The 24,317-nt window shown below is 49.2% G+C and overlaps 1 long non-coding RNA gene across 1 annotated transcript; it reads left to right on the top strand.

The window, feature by feature from the left end:
* Positions 1-1,317: 1,317 nt before the first annotated feature.
* On the top strand, positions 1,318-7,376 carry LOC147913888 (uncharacterized). Its single transcript, XR_015556013.1, has 3 exons — positions 1,318-1,464; positions 2,565-2,721; positions 6,907-7,376. It is a non-coding gene; the product is annotated as an uncharacterized LOC147913888 (long non-coding RNA).
* Positions 7,377-24,317: the final 16,941 nt, after the last annotated feature.

Genomic DNA, 24,317 nt, shown 5'->3' with positions numbered 1-24,317 from the left:
CTTCTCCTTCTGGGACACCTATAACACGGATGTTAGTGTGCTTCATGTTGTCCCAGATGTCCCTTAGACTGTCCTCACTCTTTTTAATTCTTTTCTCTTTTACCTGTTCACCTTGGGTAATTTCTTCTAGTCTTTCGTCCAGTTCACAGATCCGTTCTTCTGTATCCTCTACTCTGCTTTTGAGTCCCTCTAATGAATTTTTCATTTCCAGTATTGTATTCCTCATTTCTGATTGGTTCTTTTTTATATCTTCCATTTCTTTGTTGACATTCTCACTGAGTTCATCTATTCTTCTCCCCAGATCAGTGAGCCTCCTTAACACTCTTAGTTTGAACTCTCTGTTGGGTAGGTTGCTCATTTCTGTTTCACTTAGTTCCTTTTCTGGGGTTTTGTCCTGTTCCCTTACTTGGAATGTATTCTTTTGCCTCCTCATTTTGCCTCTTTCCCTGTGCTTGTGTCTACGTATTAGGTAGGTCAGCTACGTCTCCTGCTCTTGGATAGGTGACCGTATGTAAGTGATGCCTTAGGAGGCTTCCAGTGTGCTTCCCTCAGTTCTCAATGTTCCAGGGGTGACCCCTATGTGGGCTACGTGTGTCCTTCTGTTGTGGCCTGTTTGCTCTCCCTGTAGGCGCCCAGGGAGGCTGAGTTATGCTCCTGGTCAGCTGTTGTAATGCTCAGCTGCTTGTAGTTGTTGTGGGCCCTTCAGTCTCTTTATCAGGTGTGGGGAGCCCCAGCACAGTTGGCTGCAAGTTCTAATACCACATTTGTGTTACAGTATTTCTTTTAAATGAGTAGGCCCCCGGTGTGGCAGGTTGTTAGGCTCGGGGGCTTACAATTGCTGTAAGCCTCTAGCCTATTAGGTCTCTTGTCAGCTCTCTGAGGATTGCAGCTGGGTGGGGCTGGCCTCAGGCACAGGAGCACCCAATTGTTTCAGGCTTTGGAAGGTGGGGCAAACCTCCTATGTGGGTCTTTGAGAAGTACAAGTCTTCTGCAGCTGACAAGCCCTGCCGCCCACAGGTCCACACACACCGTCAACACAGTCCTGCCCCATGTGAGCGCCCCGACCTCCCCAAGCGGACCCAGTCTCTTCACAGTGGGAGCCCCACACACTCTGCCACCACCCCACACTCTCCACCCGCTCCTTGTGCACACCCTGCCCCGCTCAAGTCAGCTCAGTTGCCAGGCTGCAGAGAATCCAGTCACCAATCTATGCAGGCCCACAAGTTGCCTGAGGGCTTGTTGTTGGGTGGGGCCAGTCTCTAGGGTGGGCTGCCTGCCCTGGCTGAGCTGGATTAAATCGGTGCTCTAGCGGGTGGGGCAGACCCTGGGCTAGCAGGTCTCAGGGAGAACTCCAATGGCGTCTGTGTCAGCACACCCACACCGGGCCACAACAATGGCCGCCACCAATGTCCCAGTCCCTGGAGAGGTCTCACCCCTCACCGAGATGCACTCAGGGCCTATTAGGTGAGTCTCTTGTCACCGAAGCACTGTGTACCTTTCTTTCTGGTGATTTTAGGATGCTTTCTGAAACAGGTGAGTTTGCGTGCGGGCCCTTTAAGAGCCACTTTTAGTTTCTTTGTGAACCGGGTTTTCTGGGGGTGCTCCCCAGTGTTTTAGTAGCAGGCAAAGTCAGATATTATGCCACTGGTCTCGATTGTGCTGGGTCCACAAAATGCCCACAGTGGGGCCGCTCCCCGGCTCAGGACCCCGCGCCTCCAGGGAGGCTGCGTACCTGTGAGCTGCTCCTGGCGGCCGTGACGCTGGCGGCTTGTGAAGGCGGCGTTTTTCTCTCCGGAAGGGAGTCTCTGCCTCTTCTATCTCAGTTAGGAGTGTCCGTTGTTGCAGGAGTTCCTCTTATCCAGTTTTCAGTTCTGTCTCAGGGGTAATTTTTCCACGAGTAGTTGTAAATTGGCTGTGTCCACGGGAGGAGGTGAGTTCCGAGTCTGCCTACGCCGCCATCTTGACTCCGCCTCCCACTTTTTGTTTTTAATGAGGTGAAATTCACGCAACATAAATTAACCATTTTAAAGAGAACAATTTGGTGGTATTTAGCATATTTACGACGTGTGCCATCACCACCTCTAACTAGTTCCAGAGCATTTTCATCACCCCAGAATAAAACCCCCTACCCACTGAGCAGTTGCTCCCCCTTCTGTCCTATCCCCAGCCCCTGGCTGCCACCAACCTGCTTCCTGTCTCTACAAATTTACCTATTTTGAACATTTCGTACAGATAGAATCCTTTTGTGTCAGCCTCCTTCAGTTAGCTTTCAAGGTTCATCCATGTTGGAGCATGTATCAATATTTCATTCCTTTTTAGGACTGAGTAATATTCCATGGTGTGGATAGACCATAGTTTCTTTACCTGTTCCTCCACTGATGGACATTTGGGTTGTTTCCACCTTTCAGCCACTGAGAATAGTGCTGCTATGAACACATGTGTCCTTATATTTGTCTGAGTCTCTCTTTTGAATTCTTTGGAGTATACACCTGAGAGTGGAGTTGCTGGGTCGTATGGAATTCTATGCTTAACTTTTTGAGGAACCACAAAACTGTTTTCTACAGTGGCTGCACCATTTACATCCCCACCAGCAAGGCACCAGGGGTCCCATTTCTCCACATCTTCGCCAACCCTTCAAATGACTCTACACACGATCTCATTCAATCCCTCTGGTAACCCAGTGAAGCGGACAACATCACGCCATCTCACAGAGGAGGAAAGGTAAGCTCGGAAAAGGGAGGGACTTGCTCAAGGTCATTGAGTGGAGAAGCTGCAGATTCCAACTCAGACCCGTCGGAATCCCAAAGCTCTGGCACACCACCCACCAGCCCGCTCCTGAGGAAGCCCTAAGAACCGACCCCTGGATGGTCGGCCCCCAGAAAGCCAGCTCTGTCCTGGTGCAGTCAGACCCACTGTTTGGGATTCCCAAGTGCCCGACATCCAGGGCCCTCCCTGCACCCTGGAGTGAGAGCACACAGCCCTCGTCTTCCACGACGCTCTTGGGGAAGATAAGCTGCTGGCGCTGGCGCATCTGGGGGTGACTGGCAAGGACGGAGCTTCAGGCCTGGTGATCAATCCACGTCCCACCCCTGGGCTTCTCCCCAGCGGTTTGGGGAGGAGGCCAACAGAAGATCCTGAGGGGGTGGCATCCTTTCAGGGGGGCGAGGCCCTGGGGTGGGCTGTGAACTGGCTGAGAACTGTCCCACTCAGGCTGGGAGACCCCCTCGGTCCAGACACTTGTACCCCCTGAGGGAGACTCTCTGGTCTGAGGGTTTGAGGAGCCTGGAGTCTGCAGGACCTTACTAAGAACGACAGTTTAGGGAGCACCTACTGTGCGCTGGACACAGCACTTTGCCCTCTGCTTCCTGTGCAGACATCATGATTGTGCATGGTCAGATCACACTTCCTGACTCACAGATTGGGGGGTAACTTCTCAAGCACAGTAATGGGGATTTGAACTAACTCTAGCTTCCAACGCCCCCTGGGTATCGTTGCTTCCCTGCCAGCCTGGCTCCCTCCTACCCTGTGGCCCGCAGCTCTGAGCCTTCTTTAGCTCACTCTGAGGGCAAGGACAACCCTCAGACAGCCCTGGCTCCTCTTGGCGCCAACCCCCTCCACGCCCCCAGCCCCTGCACATGCCTTCCCCTCTCGGAAAGGCCTCTGCTCTCCCTGGTGGCCTCAGCCCACGGGACCCTCCCTCCTGGTGCCCCTGCCCCAGCATCCGCTCCCTGTGACTGTCATCAGGCCCTAACCTTGCACGCTGCCTCTTCTTTGAGGGTCCTGCCTCTGGCTAGATGGTCAACCCCCTGCTGGGGGCAGAAGGTGGGGAGAGCCGGGAGGAAACGATCATGGTGAGGCTCCCCAGGTGTGACCCCGAAGCCTAGGGTGGGGGTGCGCTGCTGGATGTAGTGGAGGCAAGCGGCTTTTCGAGGCTGGACCCCCAAGAGCAGAAGAGGAATGATGAGGGGCCTGGACTTGGTGTCAGAACTTCATGGGTTCCTGTCCCAGGCTCTGCTGCTCACCAGCTGTGTGATCCTGGACGAATGGTTTTGCCTCTCTGAGCCTCTGTTTCCTCATTTATTAAGGCGAGATCCCCTTTGCCACCTCACCAGGCTGTTGGGGGACTACGGGAGGCTATGGTATCACTGCCCGGTGTGCCCTGCACCTCCATCAGCTCCTCTGGTCTCCCCCAGTCTTGCTGATGGGGAAACTGAGGGGTGGGGTGGTCACGGGGAAGCCAGACCGGCTTCTTGACCCCGCCCTGGGCCACAGCAGGCACTCAGAAGGTGCTCCAGAGTTGCGAAGGCAGAAGGCATGCCGGAGCAGAGCGCGTGAGGGTTGCACCGTGACGCTCAGAGGCGGTGGGCAGGAAGGCAGTTCCCCCCAGCGCCTGCCAAGGGCGGGGCTGTGGGCTGCGGTGACAGCGAGGCACCTCCTGACTCAGCCACCGTGGGGGGCCTGCGTGGGAACTCCCCTGGGCCTCTCGACCCACAGTCGGGGCGCCCGTGGGGGCGGGGTTGTCACGTGGCTGCTCCCTGAGTGCCGCGGAGCCAGGACGTGGGCGAGGCCTCCCTCCGCCAGGGAGCTCGCAGTGCTGCCATCACAGCCGGGGGTTGGGGGTGGGGCATGTGTTTTGTGAGGTATGAGAAACGACTCTGGGCTCTTTCGGCTTCAGACACAGCAGCCAACTGACCCTTGGGTCATCCCCAGTAAGAAGTTTCTGCTGCTTCTTGCATACCTCCTGGGACAGGAGTCTCACTACTTGTCCCACGTGGGGTCAGCCCTGGCTTTAGTTCTTTCTTGGACTGAGACAGAGGCTTCCTGTCTGTGACATCTCCCCATCAGATTCAGTTCTGCCCTGGGGAGCCACTGGCCTTTTGTTTTATTTTCTTCTTATTTTTTAACTGCAGGGAGGTGGAGGGGTATGGAGGTTAGGACAACTGTGCCTTCAAATACCGGCTCCCTTCCTCCCCAGCACTCGGACTTTGGGCGAGGGGGGTCTCACGTGTGAGCCTCTGCTTTGTCATTTGTAGAATGGGAATCAGTAGGACTCCCTCCTGAGTTTACTGTGAGGTTTGAAAGAGAAGATGTAAAGCCAAGGCTGTGTGCAGGGCTTGGCACACAGTAGGCGCTCATTGAGCAGTACTGTTGTTCAAATTAATTCTCTTTTCTTTCCACATGACAATCCCTTAAAGTATTTACAGTTTTCAAGTGCCCCCAAATCTCTGTCTCTGAACACCTTCCCACGACTTCCCTGGTTCCAGAGGCCCCCACACCCTCGCCCCGTGGTGCGTGCGTGAGTACACGTGCGTGTGTGTGCACAAGTGTAGGCATCGCCGTCACGACTCTGGGGCTCCGCCCCCAGCAGAGGTTTCCTGGCACGTCCCTCGCACTCCCTGCCTGAGCCTACTTCTCTGGAGTTTGCTGTGTTTTGTTATTAGCGTGGCCTCGGGCTTTGAAAGCAAATTTCATTACAGAAGTGACAGCTGGCAGCCCTCGCGAGTGCCTTTTTGCTTTGAAATGGGTGATACAGAGCTCTGACTAAGGAGGGCTCTATTAGCCTCTGAAAGGCAGTCCCTGGCTCGGGGCGTCAGCGTGGGTACTGGCAGACCATGCCGGGGGTTCATTCTAAGTCCTGAGAGTGTTCTAACTTCCCCGCCAGTGCTGGGCTGTTTTCACCCTAGGTGTAAGCTGGGAGATGCCATTTAGGATTTTAATTCTGTCCTGATACTGAGTCACGTCCCCAAAAGGCCTTGTTAGAGGATCAGCCAGTGGGGGAACTGAGTCTGCTCTCCTGCTGAGAGATGCAAACTTGATCACCTTGCCCAGTCCGTGCATCCTCCTGAGCCCCTGTTTTCTTATCTGGGAAAGGGGAAGAATGCTACTTCCCACTCAGGATCTTCAGAGGGCTCAAAGGAGAAAAGAAGTGAGGGCATGTCCGGGTGCAAATTATCCACATGACTGCTGCGCTAGGTCAGGATCGCGGGGGCGGGAGGGTCTTCAGCCGGGATGGCCCACGTGGCAGGCTGGCGAGAGTCAAGCCGGGGCCGAGGCTTCCCGCAAGGAGGATTTGTCACGCCATTATCTGAGACTTGTTGTCACCGCTGGCAGCAGAGCTTCAGGAGCAGGGGCTCTGCATTCATTGTCGGGAGCCCCAGTGCAGTGCTTACGAACAACAGAAAGGCTCCTGGCGGCTTCAGCAGCCCCATCCGGCAGGTGGGTTCATGTCCCAGCAGGTGTCACACTGAGTTTCCTCCCCGCCGGCTCGTCAGTGGTGCTTCCCTGGCCTCAGCCTTTTGTTGGTCACGTAACGGAGATGGATTTCAGGGACCAGGAAATATTGATTAAATCGCATCTCTAAATTACTCTGCTGTCTTCTTCAAAACATTGATGGTGGTTTTCTGGGAAGGTCCCTGCCAACAGAGAGCTTTTCACTTCAGAGACCAGGCTCCATTCCCCTTTGTGTAACTCAGGGGCCTGCTCATGGTGGTGCTCAAGAAATGCTACTGAATGAACAGATAGATGGATGATGGAGGGATGAAGGGAGAGAGGGAAGGAGGAAGGACGGAAAGGAGGGAGGAAATGATAGACGAATGGAGAGATGGAGAAATGGATGGATGGATGGAAGGCGGGATGGAAGGATAGAGGGATGATGAATGGATAGATGGATGGATGGAAGGAGGAATGTAGGGATGATGGATAGAGGGAAGGAAGATGGATAGAAGGAGGGATAGAAGGGCAGAGGGATGATGAATGGCTAGATGGATGGATGGATAGAAGGAGGGAGGTAGGGATGATGGTTGGAAGGAGGGAAGAAGGGTGGAGGGATTATGGCTGGCTGGATGGCTGGATGGAGATTCAATTCACAGAAGAGGCCATGCTTTATTTTTTTGCCCTCGTCTTCAGGAAGAAGCAACACTCTTGTATGCATGCATCATTAGCTTAACAAATGTTTACTGAGTATCTACTATATGCTGGGAAATCGGGACACAGCAATAAAGGCAACACCATTCCTGCCTTCAAGGAGCTGATAGCCCTGTGGAGAGGAGATCTGCTGAATTCGACTACAGATGAGGCTACATGGTACACAGTAGCAGCCTTGCTCAGTGGAGGTGCCCAGTGCAGCCAGAGGGCCATCGGAGAAGGCCCCTGGAGGATGGGGAGTCAGCTGGACCTCACGCAGTGCACATTCAAGAACGTTCCTTCACAAATGGTCTTGGCTCAGCTCTTAACCTCTATATTTCTTCTCGATTGTATTTCTTACCAGGATCTCACTCTTTTCTGTTTGTTTCTGTGTGTTTTATGAAAACATTTTTATAACTTGTTATGATACCCCCTGGCCTCTGTAGGGAATAAATTGTTTTCTTTGACTACTCCCAGGGGCGCACATGCCTTGGAGTCGAGAAGCCTGTTTAAGTGTCAGCTCTGCCACTGACTTGCTGTGTAGCCTTGAGCAGGAGGCTCTCCCTGCCCAGCCTCAGTTTTCTCACCTGTAAAATGACCCAGTAAACCCTAAAGTGTTTTCTACAAGGTCTGCTCCTGAGTTGGGGTTGGTCTCTCTGACTTCTAAGAGAGGCTTTCTCTGAGTCACACTGGGCCTTTCCAATCACATAACCATTGCAGCCCCTTCATGGCCTCAGGCTTGTGGCTCTGTGGACCTTGGGCCAAGCCAGGGTGAGATGTTAAAAACCTGCAGTGCAGGGCAGGGAAGAGCACTGGACAGGGAGTCCACATGCAGGGGTTCCATTGCTAATTCTGCATTGACCCTCCAGAAAACGTCTACGCATTCCTCACACCCAAACCAGACATCACCTCCTCTGGGAAGCCTTCCGGGATCACTTCTTGTCCACTCACCTCAACACCCCCCGCAGGGCCTCCACTCTCTCTGCTGCTTCCACCCACCTCAGGCTGACCTCCAGCCTGGCACTTGTCACCCCCTATGCACTCCCAGCCTTGTGAGGGCCAAGGCCATGTCTTTTTCAGCTCTGGCAAAGTCTAGCACAAGGTCTGGAATCTAACAGGGGCTTAGTCAGGTTGTTGAACGAACAAAAGACCAAATGATTGGATGAATTAAATAATGAGCCCATGATCTCTAACTGGAAATCCACCCCACCCCCTCTCCAAGGCTCCTCTGTGTGTAAAGGGTTGGACTGGATGATCTGGGGTCTCTTTTAGTTCTAAAATTCTATGATTTGATTTAAATTTGTCAAGCTGAGACATCCCTAGCCCCTGGGCTTCCCTTACACACACACACACACACACACACACACACACCAGCTGCCCAGCACCCGTCTCCCTGGCCTCTCGGGTTTGGTGGGTAACTCTCTATGTGACGAAACTCTTTATTTGACAGATGGCAGTGTGGGTGTGGGCTCCACGGGAAGTCATCAGCTCTCCCTGGGGTGGGACTGCCTTTTCTCTTCCTTGTGTCTTCTCTTCCTTGGCTCTGTGTGTCACCCCCCACCCACCCCCAGGCCTTGGGATGGGTTCCCGTATAAGTGAAGACTGACAGGGGTTGTGAAGGGAGCAAACGGTTCAGAAAAATAAATCAGGAGAGGCTTCCTGGAGGAGACAGCATTTGAGATTGGCCTCGAGGCAAGGAGGCCTTGAATGCCAGAGTGAGGAGTGTACGGGTACTTTTTAGCCACAGCAGACTTTTTGAGCTGGGGAAGAGCTTGACCAGAGCTGCACTCTGGAAAGACAAATCTGGCAGCATGCTCGGGGTTAAATTGGGTGGGGGGTGAGTCTGGAGGTGGAAGAAATAGCAGCTAGGGGGCTGTCTCAAGGGGTCCAGGTGAGAAGCCATGAGCGATGAGTTTGATTATTTTCCTAATTGTGGTTATTTAAGCAAACCTTGTCTGGACCTGCTGACTTAGTACCTGCTTTTGAGCTGAGGTCTGGCAGGTGGGCCCTGGGCTTGCAGCCTCTGCCTGTTCTGCAAAGGTTCAGTCTATTTCAGCAGAAAAGCCGTCAGTGCCGTGGGCTCTGGGGACACTGGACAACAGCCAAGGCCAGTGGCTGCCGGGCTGCGAGCCTGCCTTCTGGGCCGAGGCTTTCGTTCCGACACGCTGCGTGAGCACCCCAGATCCCCGTCAGCAGGCTGGGGCTGTATCCTCACTCCCGTCTCTCGGTGTGCTCGTCATCTACGGGGAAACTGGATGATTTTAGGATCCTGACGCCATGCTGGCCATGGGTGGGCGGCGTCTCCAGGAACCCCTCGCTCAGCTGGGATCTGTAACCGGGGAGCCGTCACCCAGAGGAAGCCCAAATCTTCAACCGTCTGCCTGTCCCCAGCTGCAAAACTCTTATCCACCCTCTTCCAGCCAACGGGCCCCTGGGGGCTTCGGAGACATTGGAGGGGCAGGAGAAGAACCCTGGGGGCCAAGAGTGACTTAGCCTCCCACCCAGGGTCGGTTATTTCTAGGAGACATCACTACAGAACATTTCCCAAAGGCACCTTGGTGATGCCCACATCTGGCAGCCTGAACGTCAAGGTCCGGCCAGCCCCCTTTTTTCCCCACTTTCAAAATAACTTATTTCACCAGGTTTCCCACTCCTTGTCTATTTTAACCCCAAAACTAATAAAATCCAACTCAGACTTGCTTGGTCCTGCTGCCCAGTGGGGCCTGTGCTGGGGCCTTCCGGGTGTTGGCACAGATGATCCTTGCACAGCCATCCCAGCAGAGAGATGAGGAGACAGAGCTTTGGAGCAGTGGAGTGACTTGCCTGGGGGCTGGTGCCCTGGAAGAGGGGAGCTGGGGCTTGAACCCAGAGCCCATGACTCTCACCACCACGCCCTGCTATTTCCTTTTCCCTTTCTGCTCTAGGCACTCATGTTGAACTGCTGACCCCTTCTCGTGGAGGAGTTGAAACACTAATTGTTTAACAAAGCTAAGGATTTTTTTGTGTGTATAATCACTCTCCTGCTCCAGAACCTTCCATAGCTCCCTGCTGCCTTGATGATTAAGCATGAAGTCTTCAGCCTGGCCTTTTGGAGCCTCCAGAGAAGGTCCACCAGGCCCACACACATGCCCCGGTTCCAGCCCCACTGGCCGTAACCTGTCTGCCTGTCACAGATGGGTACAAATACCCCTCCTTCCATGACTCCTTCAGAACCATTCTTGACAAACTCATCCCCCTTCTCCGAATCCTTTGTGGCACTATTCGCATGCCACCGAGAGTGAAGGACTCGCTAAGCACACGTCATAACCTTCTGTGTGACTCCTCTGAGGCAGACGAGACACAGCCGGGCAGAGAGAGAAAAGGGTGAGCCAGACCTGAGCCATCTTTGCCCCAAACCCCCGAGGACTGTGCACCGCTGAGCCACCCCTCACCCTGCCTGCCCTTCTCGTGGCCTGGCTCTCCCACCTGGCCTTTCCCTTGCCTGGTACCTTGTACCATATGCCAGCTACTGTGCTTTCCTTGTCTGACGTCACTTCACCTTCACAACAACATTGGGGAGGGAGATATTCCTGGTCCCATTTTACAGATGAGGAAACTGAGGCCAAGACAGGCCATTTGACTTGTCCAAAGTGACCTGCCCAAAATCTCATAGCTAGAAAGACAGAACAAGGATTCGTTCATTCATTCATTCAACAATGTTCACTGGGTCCTAATGTGTGCTGAACAAAACGGTGTGGCCCCTGCTTTCCTGAAACTGATGTTCCAGAGCCTGGGCCTGGACCCCCAGGAGAGCACAGGGGTCTGTTCTGAGGCTGGGAGACGAAGGGACCACATGGCTCCTCGGATCTGCCTGGCTTCTTCTGGTGATGTATGGAGATTCATGCTTTCTTTCCATGTTTCAGGCACTTGATCCATCACGCTGTCTGGTATTCAGGATTGCGAGTGGTTTGGGCTGAAATCCGATGGAGCCGTCTTTCCTCCCCTTTAATCTCTAAAATGAGAACCGAAGGACTGTTGATCACTTTCGTGAGCTGCAGGAGATGATGGCAGCCTGATGGGGCTGTAATTTCCCAAGCCCCTGTCTTCTCTGCCGTCCTGCAAATTAATGGGCCAGGGCTGTTTACCTTCAGGGACTGCACTCCATCATCCCGGATGCAGCCTCTGCTGGCTCCCTTCTCACTCGCTCCTCCGCCTCCCAAGTCAGAGACTGTGGTGGCAAAGAGCAGAGTCAAGAGACTTCTGTGGGTCCCTGGAGGAAGCCAGCCTGGTGCCGGCAGCCAGGCCAACAGCTTCCATTTGTGCGGGCATCAGTGTAGCTGGAGGTGGAGAGGTCAGAGAGGGTCACACTGGGCTCCCACAGCCAGGCTTTCTGAGGGTTAATGACTGGAATGGGGGACGGAGGGTGGGGGGAATCACTGTCTCCAGAATCTGCTCCCCAATTTGCTGGAGGTAGGGAGAGAATTAAGAAATATCAGCAGTGGGTTTATTATAAGTCATATACCGGGCTACACCCTTTACAGATCCTATCTCACTTAACCTCAAAAAATTTTATGAAGGGGACATTCTTGACTCAATTTTACAGACAAGGAAGCCGAGACTCAGAGTTCAAATGCCTTGCCAAGGTCAGACAGTGGCAGAGCTGGGATTTGGACCCAGAGCTGAGATTCAGCCTATGATCTTTCCACTGTCCTGCTAAGGAGGTCCAGAAGCTTTGGGCTTGATTCACACATATCAAAGTCACAAGAGACTGATGTATAAACCAGAAAGTGGGATTATTGGTTTACTGAATTGATATAACTTCTCCAGGGTCTGGAATATTCCTACCCATTATGGTAGAGTTAGTCATCCACTGGTTTTCAGTGGGCACAAAAGCAGAGGAAGCAAAGTTACACATTCTTGGGGGATATTTCACAGAGGCCACAGAAAAGTCTGGTAACTTCTCGAAACCCCAGGTATGAGGCTCCTAAGTGGTTTGATAGGTGCTTCCATCAGCTGCTAGAAGAACACTGATAAATCTTCTCTCTTTGGCCTCCGTTTTTTTCTCTCTAGATTCCTTCTAGACCATCACCTGGTTATTTATTGCCTTGTAACAAAACAACCCAAAAGTTAGTGATGTAAAATACCCACCATTTTGTTGCCTGCACAAATTCTGTGGACCAGGAATTTGGACGGAACACAGAGAGGATGCTGTCTCCATGATGTCTGGGGCCTCAGCTGAGAACGCCCAAAGGCTGGGGATGACTCAAATGGCTGGGGACTGGAATCTTCTGGAAGCTTCTTTACTCATGTCTGGTATCCGGGCTGTTTGGAGCTCTCTCTTTCTATGTGGTCTCAGGGTCTCACCACATGGTCGCACCACTGTAGCTTCAAGCGTCAGGATAGTCCTCCTACAAATCACGGCGGCACAGGGCTCCAGGAGCAGGAGTTCTCTCAAGTAAGGCAGAAGCCACCTTGCCTTCCATGAGTCATCCTCAGAAGTCACACGGCACCACTTCTGCCCGACTCTATGGGTGGAAGCCATTAAAAGTCCACCCAGATTCAAGGGGAGAGGATATAGACCCATCTCTTGAAAGAAAGAATGTCAAAGAATTTGCAGCCATGTTGCAAAACCACTATAATCGCATACATTGTTTGCACATTCTTTTTTCAGAAAAAACACAGCTGAATTAATCCATACGTAGCCTTCCTTTCCAAGATCCAACCTCACTTTCCCAAGGTGATAGTTAATAGAAAGTAGCGATTATTCAGCACTTACTGTGGGCTAGTGGCTGCACTAACTCCACATGAGGAATATGTCATCATGTTCCCATTTTATAGATAGGAAACCCAGGCTTCCGGCAGGCTGGATGTCGCCCCAGTCACCCAGCGGGGAAGCATCAGGGGGAAGATCCACGCCAGAGCTCCGTCTCCAGAGCCCACACCCTTAACACCCCACAATGCCTGTGAGTCCACTTGGCCCAGGTTTATTGTCAAGATTTGGCTATTTCCCCAAATCTTCCCATATCACTGATGCCCTCCGCATCTATTACGAGTGGATTCCTCCTGCTCTCACTCCAGGAGGGAAACCTGTCTCCACGCTCCAGGGACACCTAGTTCTCCTCTAGTTCTGGAAACAGCTGGTGTATGTTTGACAGCATGTCGGATGGTTTCATTATAAAGGTGTGCTATGAAGCTACAACAATTGGGAAAAACCCAAATTTATTTTCAGCTGGGAAATGGATAAACAAACTGTGATACATCCATACAGTGAAATGTCATTTAGCAATAAAAAGGAATGAACTCCCAATACTTACAACAACGTGGATGAAATTGTTGTTTCAGATGCGTTGTGCTGAGAGAAGCCAGACTCAAGACTACATACTGTATGATTCCACTTATATGACGTTCTGGAAGAGGCAGAACTGTAGAGACAGAAAACAGATCAGGACCTAGGGGTGGGGTAGGAGTTGACTACTAAAGGGCATGGATACAATGGAATATTATTCAACCTTAAAAAGGATGGAAATCCTGTCACATACTATAACACGGATGAACCTTGAGGACATTATGCTAAGTGAAATAAGCCAGTCACAAAAAGACAAATACTGTGTGATCTCATTTACATGAGGTGTCTAGAGTAGTCAAATTCATAGACAGAAAGCAGAATGGCGGTTGCCAGGGCCTGGGGGAGGGGGAATGGGGAGTTGTTGTTTAATGATACATAGTTTCAGTTTTGCAAAGTGTAAAAATCCTGGCAATCCATTGTATAACAATGTGAACATACTTAACACTTCTGAACTGTATACTTAAAAATGGTTAAGATGGTAAATGTCATGTTATGTGAGGTTTTTTTTTTTTTCTAACCACAATTTAAAATAAAAAAATTAATTTTAAAAAGGCATGAAAGATGTTTTTTGGGGGTGATGGAACTATTCTATGTTTTAGTCATGATGGTGATTTCCCTACTGTATGTGTTTATCAAACTCGTTAAACTGGACACGAAGAAGGGAGAATTTTATAGTATGTAAATTGTATCTCAATAAACCTGACTTAAAAAAAAACAAAACAAAACATGGTTCCGGCACAGAAATAGTCCAGTCAATCGTTCAACATGTATTTCTTGAGTACTTACTAGCTGCCAGGCACTATTCTAGACACTGGAGGTACCAGGGCAACTTTCACGGTGTTTACATTTTTCTGAGACTGTAATAAAATGTAATGACCAGATAGACTAATGGAGTAAAAGAGATAGTCCAGAAATAGACACATATACATCCAGAAATAGACACATATACATCTATATACATCCATATCTATATAGAAATATATATGTATATGAATTTAATAATGGATAAAGATGGCATTCCAAATTATAGAGGAAAAATGGATTATTTAATAATTTCTAACTTTATACTATATTCCTAAATAAATTCCATATAAAATTGAAATATAAAAAGAAATAATGTTAAAAATGTAGAAACTACAAAGAACAATGAAAATATAAATATTTATGTAATCTTGGCCTGGGGAAGAGCTTTCTAAGTGTGATACTACAGGAGAATGCATGAAAGAAAAGATTAATAGATTTGACTAAGTATAAATAGAAAAGGCTGACATCAAAAACACCATAAATAAATTAAATGTCAAACCACAATGAGAAAATATGATTTGCAGCATGTTGTAGGGCAAGGATTAATATCCTTAGTGCATAAAGTGGTGTTATGAATTGATAAGAAAAAGGTGAATATTGTAATAAAAATGGGTAAAGGACATACAATCTAACATTTTAATTATTTTAGCTTTATATTTCAACGATTCACAAAACAAGTAATAAACATGATGGCCAAAAAACATAAGAAATATATTCAGCATCAATAAAAATCAAGGAAATGCAAAAGAAGGTATAATTTTTTCTGTCAAACTGAGAACAAAGTTCTAAATGATAATACTCAGTGTTATTGAGCTTTGGGAACTAGACGTTTCCATGCCCTTCTAGTAGTAGCGTAAGTTGGCACAAACTTTCTGGAAGACAGTGGAACAACACATGTCAAAAGCCTTTAGGACAGTTCATGTACTTATTGCCTGTCATCTCCATTCCCCCCTCTCCCCGTTTCTGCTCTGTGATGCTAGGACCAGAAGTCTGCAAACTACATTTTCCAGACACCTTGCTGGCTTCTAGTTGGCCAATGGGAGGGAATGGTGGAAATTGGAAGGAGAGAGAAAGGGAGGAAGGAGGTCTCTGGCTTCCAACTGTGGTCTGCATCCTGCCAGCAGCAGCTGTGCCATTTGTACCCTTGGAGTAGCATCAGCCAGCAGTCTAAGCATCAGGCGCATGGTGCTCCCTCAGAGATCAGTTGTGGGCCCTCCTCTCAGAAGTCTGAGCACCAGGTGTGGGTGCTCCCTGGGGAGTTCCTAGCATGGACCTTGCAGTGCCATCCTGTAGGCGTTGGAGCAGGAGCCTTAGAGGGCACCTCCTCCATGCCCCTGAGCTCTGGTTGCACCACCTCTTCCCTTTGGTTCCCCGAGTCCTGGGGATGGTAGCTGCTGCCTGCAGTTATTAATCTCTGAGCATCTTTTTGCTTTTCATCTTCCCAACACCCACATCATCAATTCCCTATATTAAATCCTCCCTGTTTGAAATAATCACGTTTTTTTTTGTGTGTGTGTGTGTGAGGAAGATCAGCCCTGAGCTAACATCTGTTGCCAATCCTCCTCTTTTTGCTGAGGGAGACTGGCTCTGGGCTAACATCCGTGCCCATCTTCCTCCACTTTATATGTGGGACACCTGCCACAGCATGGCTTGATAAGCAGTGCATAAGTCCACGCCGGGGATCCAAACCTGCAAACCCTGGGCCGCCGAAGCGGAGGGTGCAAACTTAACCACTACGCCACCGGGCTGGCCCTGAAATAACAATGATTTCTCTTTTCCTGGCCTCACTCTGACTGATACAGTCTTCATCCAGGAAATCCATTCCTAACAATTTATTTTAAGAAAATAATCATAGACGTGTTAAAAAATTTGTGGTGTTACTTAGTAATAGCAAAAAAAAAATGTAAACAAGCTAAAAGCCCACCAATGTGAGTGTGGATTTGTGTCTTCCAAAAAGACACGTTGAAGTTCTAACTCCTGAACTGCAGAATCTGAACTCATTTGACATTGAAGTCACTGTAGACACTAAGTTAAAATGAGGTCATCTTGGAGTAGGGTAGACCCTTAATCCAATGTGACTGGTGTCCTTACAAGAACAGAAGAGATACACAGGGAACACAGCCACGTGACCACATAGGCAGAGATTGGAGCTACGCTGCCACAAGCCGAGGGATGCTGAGGCCTGCCCACAGCACCAGAATCTAGGAGGGAGGCTGCATGGAACAGATTCTCCCTGAAGAATTTGTAATGATAGAAAAAGAGGTTCCCAGTGTATTAGGTTAAAATGTAAAATTTTAGAGCCAGCCCTGATGGCCTAGTGGTTAAAGTTTGGCGCGCTCTGCTTTGGTGGCCCAGGTTCGATTCCTGGTCACGGAACCACACCACTCCTCTGGCAGTAGCCATGCTGTGGCGGTGGCTCACATAGAGGAGGTAGAAGGACCTACAACTAGAATATACAACTATGTACTGGGGCTTTGGAGCGAGAAAAAAAAAAAGAGGAAGAATGGCAACAGATGTTAGCTCAGAGCCAATCTTTAAGGAAAAAAAAAAGAAACTGCTTCTAAATAAATAAGTAAAATTTTACATAATTTGAGCCTGTTTTGTAAATTGACAACAACAACAACAAACATATGCCTGGTAAACAACAACCTGTAAAGTTATATCCTAAAATAACATTAGTTATACGTTGGGGTAGTACGGGGAGTGGGTTTTATTTTCTTTGTTTTTATTATCTTGGTTCCTGAATATTCTACAATGAATATGTCTCACTCTTGAATAAGAAAATAAAGGCTTTTTAGAAACGTGTTTTCAGCCCCAGCATTTCCTCTGATCCTTGCAAGAACCCTAGGAGGGAGTCAAAGTGGGTATCTTCATGCTTCATGTTCCAGGGGGAAACTGAGGCTCACAGGGGCGGGGGGCAGAGAACAGCAGCCTCTTACGACACCACGATCAGAAGTTGAAAGAGTGCTTGTTCAAGTGGGGGTGGGGGAACATTTCTTTCTCCCCTCGAAACCCAGCTCCATCTGGGACACCTCGAGAATAAACGGAGCAAATGTGAGCGTAGATGATAAATTATCAGAGATGTCATGTGGAGAAACCAAATAAATCTCTCGGCTATTTTTAGCGCCCTCTGTTTCCAAGGTTCTAATTCCACAGAACCTTAGACAGCTTCCCTGGGAGGCTATTTTGTTATTTACATAGAAATGTATTTTTAATTTTTATGATGAAATTCCCAAACATTCAAAAGGCGAGAGAACAGTGACCTGCCGTGTGCCCTGCACTCAACTTCAATGACCATCAGATCTTTCCACACTACCTCCATCCCCACTCCACCCCCGTCTTTCCCTGGGGTATTTTAAAGCAAGTTGCAAACTTCATGTCATTTCACTCACAAATACTTCCATTTGCCTCTTGGAAAAGAGTGTGTGCGGATATTTTCTTACCATAAGCTCAGTGTTATTATCTCATAGAATAACATGAACCATAATTCACGGATATGTCCTGATATTCAGTTCACAGTCAAATTCCTCCTGGGGCCTTATTTGGACTCACTGCATTCTCAGACACAAAGGAGGAGGCAGCACCTGGAGAGATGCTTTAAAACATCCACTGTAAAACCCAACATAAAACCCATGTGATACAAGAGGGTGGTGTTTCCCAAATCGCGGTGATTTTTGTCCTGCTTCCGTTGCTCCTTCCCGAGTGAGGAATAGGGTGAGGGAGCTGTGGTTGGAGCAAGGACAGGTAGGAGATGGGACATAGCATAACCCAGTGGAAAGAGGACATCAAAAGACTGATCTGGCTTTGCTGTGTGACCTCGAGCATATTACTTAACCTCTCTGTGCTTCAGTTTCTGCTTCTGCCAAGTGCAGAAAATAATCTGAGCCAGTATTTGCCTGTTTGTCGTCAGATCCATTGCCTGCCCTTCCCCATCTGTGTCTAGAGGGCAGCAGCTTGAGGACCAGAGCTGTGCCCTGAGGGCAGGCCAGGGAGGGGTGGAAAGGATTGAGGTTCTCGCTAATGTTATTGGGCTACTGAATTAACCAACTCTGGAATCACCCATCTCTGGGCTTGTTGCTGTGAGATACAAACGTGTTCACAGCTTAGCTAACGGAATGGGGGTTTGGGTGATTGCTTGCAGCCAGATCCATCCTAACTGATGTAAGAGATTTTCAGAGGGGGTCTGCGAGGTCTACACAGTAACGGAGTCTCCCCTTCACCTTTCCCCCAGACTTCACCCAGGTCTGTGGTCCTTCACATCTGTCAGAGTCTTTGTTAAGCCTGAAGGAAGTGTTCATTTGCTTATAAATACACTAACAACATAGTTTGAGAGCTATTGACATGAAATGAGAAGGTAAATCTCCCAGGGCTGAAAACAGCCCACAGCAGGAGAGGAGAGGGGAGGAGAAGCGATTTCTCACACAGAGTGACCAGGGACTGTCACTTGAAGGACGCTCTGGGGTTTTCCTCTTTGTAAAGCCTGGGTTTGAGATGGTGCTGACACTTGCAAAATGATGTCGTGGCAATTTCGTGGATAAATCCGGGTGAAGACACGCTCCTGCCCCTCGGGTTATCAAGGTCAACTATGACCCATGTCCAAGGCTGAAAGCCTCAGGTCTTATCTTAGCTCTTCCCCACTGTGTCACATTAGAGTGTCATGGCGGAAGGCCCTGGGCATTAGCAGCCATTGCTTAGCCATTGTGGGCATCAGGGGCCCGGAGAACCTATGTGCCCGAGAATTCTCCTGGCCCCAGAACATGGAGAGTGCACGGTCCTGCCCCCATCCCCACCCACCACCAACCTCTGACTATGACCTACTCTAGCACTGCTCTCTGACCATTTTACAGAAGGGAAGACTGAGGCTCAGAGAGTTCTGCCTTGCTCAAGGACACGCAGCTTCCAAGCGGCAGACTGGTGTGCAGTCCAGGTGTGTTAGCATCTAAATGCGGTGTTGTTTCCACAGCAGGGTGCTGCCTCCGGGTGCCTGGCTTTATCAGGCTCTGGAGCAACTCTTTTAATTGGAGACTTTCAGAACAAAAAAATGAAACACACAATTAGTTGAGAAAAACTGAACTTCCATAAGAACTAAATGTATCCATATTTATATATGCTTATAATGCTTACATAAATGCTTTGGCATGAATATTATGTAGCAAATTACAAAGGAATAACTGATGTGAAATAGTAACTAGACTATGATTCTGTTGTCCACCGCTAGTTCCTTAACCAGAGTTCATCAACCCAGTCATTTGTTCATTCATCCAATGAGTATTTATTGAGCACCAACTGTGTACCAGACACCATGCAGACACTGGGAGTACAAAGATCAAAGGCACAATTCCTGCCTTCAAATAGCTCCTGAGGTCGGAAGACAGACCTAAGCTCTAAGATCATCGAAGATGATATTGATTGTAAGCTGCATGATAATTTTATACGCTAGTAAGAAAGAAAATAATGCTGCCAGTTGTAATTATAAGATATTATTGATGGTTAAAAAAAAAATCTTAGTTTCAGAGATGTTAACATGTGAAAAATATGTGTCTGAGAATCTATGAAATAAAGTAGTTCTAAAAAACTTGTTGTGGAAATGGCAGTCCCCTGACACCTCTCGTCACCATTTCCAAATTCCCAGAAGCAGGCATTTTTAATTCTTTCAGGTGATTTTTTTCCCCAGTGGTATTTGTGATGGTTAATTTTATGCGTCAATTTGACTGGGCCACAGGTGCCCAGATATTTGGTAAAACATTATTCTGGGTGTGTCTGCGAGGATGTTTCTGGGTAAGATTGACATTTAAATCGATAGGCTGAGTAAAGCACATTGCCCTCCCTAATGTGGGTGGCCCTTGTCCAACCGGTTGAAGGCCTGAATAGAACAAAAAGACTGGGTTAGAAGGAATTCCTCCTACCTGACTGCCTTTGAGCTGGGACATTGGCTTTTTTCCTGCCTTAGGATTCTAACTGAAACATAAGCTTTTCCTGGGTCTTCGGATAGAAAACTGAGCCATCAGCTCTCCTGGATCTCCAGCTTGCCAACTCACCCTGCAGATCTTGGGACTTGCCCACCTCCATAATCATGTAAGCCATTTCTCAAACACTTTTCTTTATATATATACCTATATATAACAAATTACACCAACACTCAGCAGCTTCAAACAGCCATGCATTATCTCACACAACTTCTGCATTTCAGGGCTCTAGGGGTGGCTTGGATGGGCGGTGCTGGCTCAGAGTCTCTCAGGAGGCTGCAGTAAAGCTGCAGTCACCGAAGGCTTGACACGGGGTGGAGGGTCCATTCCAAGAGGCTCCCTCACAGGGCCGTTGACAGGAGGCCTCAGTTCTTTGCTGGCTGCTGGCAGAAGTCCTCTCAGTTCCTTGTCACATGAGCCCCTCCTCAGGGCCGTTGAGGGCCCTCACGACATGGCCGCTGGCTTCCCCCGGGGCAGGTGACTCAAGAGAGAAAAGGCAAGGCAGCAGCCACAGTGTCTTTTATGACTCAGTCTCGGAAGAGACATGCCATCAATTTTGCTGCAATTTTACGCAGACCAACACTGACCTGTGGGACCTGCAGCATGGGGGGGAGCTGGCTATACTCGGGGCGGGCGGTGGGGCACAGGACACAAGAGGCAGGGATCATGGGGGCCATCTTGGGGGACTGGCTACCACAGGAGGTAAACACTCTGAGGCCTCGCATTTCTGATCGTCTAACTGGCCATTCTTTTTTTTAATATAATTTTATTTATTTATTTTTTTCCCCCAAAGCCCCAGTAGATAGTTGTATGTCATAGCTGCACATCCTTCTAGTTGCTGTATGTGGGACGCGGCCTCAGCGTGGCCGGGGAAGCAGTGTGTCAGTGCCCGCCCGGGATCTGAACCCGGGCCGCCAGCAGCGGAGCACGTGCACCCAACCACTAAGCCACGGGGCCGGCCCATAACTGGCCATTTACTTAACTGATAGTCCACCAGCTACATATTTCTACACGGAAGATCATCTTTCTTCAGACTCTTGAAGGCATTCCTCCATTTCTCCTGGCTTCCATTGCTGCTCTCGAGAAATCCAACAATGTCTGGATTTTTCATCCCTTTCTCTCTTCTCTTATCTTTTCTTTGCCCCCTGCATCCTTAATTTCACAGGACAGGTCTTAGTGTGGGTTTCTTCCCACCGTTGTGCTGGGGGCTCAGCAGGCCTTTTCAGTCTGGAAACTTACATTCCTCCTCTGTATTTCCACCCATTCCTCTTTTGTTTTTCTCTGGCCCTTCTTTCTCTCTTATTTTTTGGATATTGAACCTTATTTTTAGTTTCTTTACTCTTTCCTCCATGTTCTGGGAGATCTCCTGGACTTGATCTTCCCACCCTTCTGATGGATTTTCACGAGGGCTGTCGTTTTTTTATTTCCAAGCACTCTTTTTCACTGGATGTTCCTTAAAAAAAAGAAAAGCATCCTGTTTTTGTTTCAGGACTTCAAGTCTATCTTAGTGGCTATGAATGAGGGCTCTGGAGCCAGGCTGCCTAGATACAAAACCCACTCCCACCTACCAGCTGTGTAATTCTGGGCAGGTACTTAACCCCTCTGGGCCTCAGTTATTTCATCCATTAAGTGGGGATGAAAACAGTAATACCTGCTATGTTCATTTTCTGAGACTGCCATAACAACGTATCACAAACTGGATGCCTTAAAACAACAAGAATTTATTCTCTCACTTCTGGAGACCAGAACTCTGAAACCAAGGTGTCAGCAGGGTTGGTTCCTCACAGATGCTCTGAGGGAGGAACCCTCCACGCCCCTCTCCTAGCTTCTAGTGGCTGCCGGCAACCCTTGGCTTGTAGACTCATCACTCCTCTCTCTTCACATGGAGTTCTTGCCTGTGTCTTCTGGGTCTGTGTCCAAATTTCCCTCATCTTATAAAGACACCAGTTGATGGATTAGCAGCCACCCTAGTCTGGTATGACCTCATCTTAACTTGCTTCCATCCACAAAGACCCTATTCCCAAATAAGACCACATTCACGAGTGCTGGAGGTCACGAGTACTGAACGTATCTTTTTGGGGAACACAGTTCTACCCACTACATCTGCCTCAATGTAAAGATTAAATTAAGTACTACGTACTAAACCCATAATTTTTGTGGGTTTTTAAAAGTTTTCTTCTCCCTGTATAGTCCTCCTTCCCTCCAACATCCTTTTTTCTGTCCATTTTGGCTTGGGTCAAACGTCTGGTGACCGCTGGCTGGACGTTCACACTTCAGAGTGGGAATTAACAAGTGGATGGAGCTTAGTGCCAGTGGGCGGGGTTCGTCCACTGCGGGCTTCACTTCGATTGGCCAAGTTATTTCATCCGAGTACTTTCAGCCATTTTCTCTCCGGCTTCTCAGATTTTCTGTCTCTTCCTGGGAAGTAAGTGCTAGCTGCCTGTGGGCATAAGACCTGGGGATCTCAGCCTTCGTTATGTGAATTGTACCTGACCCATCCCTGTATTCTCCCTGGTGTCCCCAGTCCAGCGACCTTCTGTTTTATCCTCTTTGGGAATAAACCTCCAGCCTTCTGCAGAGATGGGCAGGGCCGACCCCTCCTCCTCCTCCTTTAGCTCCGTCTTCCCCCCACTTCCTAAAGCGCCTCTGGCTGCGGTGTTTTAGTCTGTGGGAGGACCATTAGTACAAACTGGGTTGTTTCTTGGCTTTCTCTGTGCTGACTAAGGATTCCTCTCTGCAGTGTTACCGCCCAACGTGGGGCCTTCTGCTCGCTGCAAGACATGCCGATAGTCAAGAGGCCAGGTGGTAGGAGAAAAAGGACTTTTTTATTACAGCTTGCTAGCAAGAGGGAAGATGGCCAACTCATGTCCAAAAGAACCATCTTAAGGGGTAGAAAATCTTACAGCAGTTATATAGGCTGCTGGGTTATAGGGGAGGCGGTTAGGAATGTTGACCTGGTGTTACAAGACTGGGAGTCGCCACACCAGATCTCTCAGTTTTCGTTGATGATGGCTCTCAGCATAGACTCTCTGTTTGGGAGTCATCATATTCCTAAGGAACTCAAAAGAACAAAGTTATCATCTTATCGCAGCTGGGAGGTATACGCACAGGCAGGGGTTGTAAAATCAACATAGCAGTTAGATCTCCTGGAGGGTGCATATCCAGCTGGGTTAGTTTGTCAGAGGTCATTCAAAGTTACAATAGGGCTTCTTTTCTACAACATGGCTTCCGTTATGTCAACCTTGTCTTGAGCCGGTATCACGGGGATGCTAACACAGTTGGCCCTTCTCCGTCAACTTTTCAGTTTCCAAACGTCCGCTCCTTGCGCTTCCTCCTGTGTTCTCTTTGTCTTTGGGGGTTCAGCCCGGACAACGGCTTAGAGCTTGGACAGCATACGAACAGTAGCATTTACTATGCCCTAGACGTTATTTTAAGCATATCACGTATATTGCTCACTTACTCCTTATGTTACCCAATGGGGAGATGGGGACACAAAAGAACAAAAGAAGCTAACTAACTTACATCAGGTGACCCAGCTAGCTCAAGGTGGTGACAGCATTGGAACCCAGACAGTCTGGCTCCAAAGTCCACATACTTACCCACCCCACCACCGGGCCCTTAGCAGTGTAGTCGATGTGGGAGAATGGGGAAGACGCAAGCCCTCCTGGGGCCAAAATGTCTTTAAGAATGGGCATTGTTTTAACCTGGAGGGTTTCCTTTTAAATAATATTTTGAGGACAAGCATAAGTACAGGGAATATCCTCATGACTTCCAGGTTTCTTTTAAGGGTCTCTCAACAGGAGGTGAATGTTTGCCTCCTGTTTGCACCTACAGGCTGAGAGGCGTCAGTTCCTCCCAGGGGTGCCTTTGTCTCAGGTGCACGAGGGGCAGCCCCCCCCATCCCAGCTTCTCTGCCGGCAGGGTGGCTGCCCTCTGGGAGGCAAGGTGCCGTCTCACCCACGTGGCTCTGTAGGTCCTTTGTGGTGGAGACTTTATCGTCTGTATCTCTAGCACCTAGCACAGTGTCTGACACAGAGTGGGCACTCCGTCAATATTTGTTGATTGCATAGATTAATGCTGACCCCTGTCCCACCTCCCTTCTCTCTCCTGGTGGCCCGTAACCAGGCTAACTCTCGCTCACCTCCCCTACGTACCCGTTTGCCTCTCATAGAAAGAAGCCCACTCGACTGGATTCTTCCCCCATTCTTCTGACCCTCTCCAGTTGGCTCCCTGTTCCTGGCCCCCAGCTTGCCTCCTGGACATGGTGACCAAGTCCAGCTTTTCTGGCCCTGAACTGCAGGCTCACTCTTAGCTCTCCC

Source organism: Ceratotherium simum, chromosome 24, assembly GCF_057802395.1.
Source record: "Ceratotherium simum simum isolate JZ-2026a chromosome 24, ASM5780239v1, whole genome shotgun sequence".
NCBI lineage: Eukaryota > Metazoa > Chordata > Mammalia > Perissodactyla > Rhinocerotidae > Ceratotherium > Ceratotherium simum.
This window is presented reverse-complemented; position numbering and strand designations above follow the sequence as displayed.